The sequence below is a fragment of the Octopus bimaculoides genome, chromosome 27 (assembly GCF_001194135.2).
Source record: "Octopus bimaculoides isolate UCB-OBI-ISO-001 chromosome 27, ASM119413v2, whole genome shotgun sequence".
NCBI classification, from domain to species: Eukaryota; Metazoa; Mollusca; class Cephalopoda; order Octopoda; family Octopodidae; genus Octopus; species Octopus bimaculoides.
The window spans coordinates 13,471,998-13,473,359 of record NC_069007.1 but is presented as its reverse complement, the minus strand read 5'-3'; the positions used below and the strand labels follow the sequence as shown (position 1 = coordinate 13,473,359).

The 1,362-nt window shown below is 38.2% G+C and overlaps 1 long non-coding RNA gene across 1 annotated transcript in view; it reads right to left on the bottom strand.

The window, feature by feature from the left end:
- LOC106868562 (uncharacterized) overlaps positions 1-1,362 on the bottom strand; it is a 166,327-nt gene that overhangs the window by 54,368 nt on the left and 110,597 nt on the right. The gene's annotated exons all lie outside the window — the stretch shown is intronic.

Here is a 1,362-nt window from a genome sequence, read left to right as displayed (position 1 = left end):
ATATATATATATATATATATATATATATATATACAGTGTGGGTGGAAAGTAATTAGGCATTAGAAATTGCTTAGTCATGACTCGGTCGTCATTTCATCCAATTGTTTGATGTATACATCCGCTGTAATTAACATACCAGGTCTCATATTTGTAGATTAAGGCTACCATTGGTTTCATGTTAAAGAAGCCCTTCACAATTACCAAGCATATCCCATGGGACATCCGTGTTCGCCTTGACAATGAAGACGAACACCGGGCTTTTTTAACATGAAACCAATGGTAGCCTTAATCTACAAATAATGAATCTTTATCCACTACTGCGGTGCTGAGCACTCATTCTCATGGTTCGATCTATACACACACGCACGCGCGCGCAGTGGTAACCTAACCGAGGCTGGTCGAGCCCCAGTCTGTGTCCACTTAGCCCTACTCCTGGTAGTACTGCACCTTCTAGGATTCACACCTTATGATCCACAGCCACCGTAAGGCAACCTCCCGATATCTTTATCATCTCAGTGTTACCTGATTAACCAAGATCAGACAGGATTAACCAAATGATTTACATGGAATATTCTGCCGAGTCGATACTGGTATTGATGGTTTCATAAACGTAAGACCATTGCTACGCCAAACACAACGATTTTAGCTGTTCATGACAGTGCCACGAATGTATAAAATATTCATGTATCTTTGCTGTATCTTAAATGTCAAAGAGAAACCGAAATTATAAAATAATATTTCATCGTTTATATATCATAACATGTAATATAGATTAATTAACTGTGTTGCTGGCAATTATCTGGGAGATAAGTACTTGCTTTATTTATAGCAAAACATATTTAGAAAAATACTGAAATTCATCTTTGTGTTTCGACTTTTGACTAAAACTACACACACACACAAACACACACACACACACACACACACATACATATGTATGTATATATGTATATGTACATACATATATGTACACATATGTAAATATATACATATGTACATATATATATATATATAAAGTGTAGTATATTGCCACTTAAGTGTGGCTGACCCCTAGGGGTGGATGTTACTGTTGCTTTTAGCCCCAGGAGGACATCTCCTCCAGCTGGCTTATCGACACACGACTGTGTCCTGTTTGCCAAGGGAAGTTATCCCTCTCACCTCGATCTGCAGCACGAACGTATCCGGATTTCAGGGTTATTTCCCTTCGTCGGCGTCCGACAGCTGATGACCTTGGTGAGAGAGACAAAAACCTGGCAAACTTATATCTTCTTTTCCAGTGAAATTCTTCACTGATATTGAAAAGGTGAAAACAAGCAATGTTAATTCTCTAAATGAAGTATTAACAGTAACTGCACGATAAAG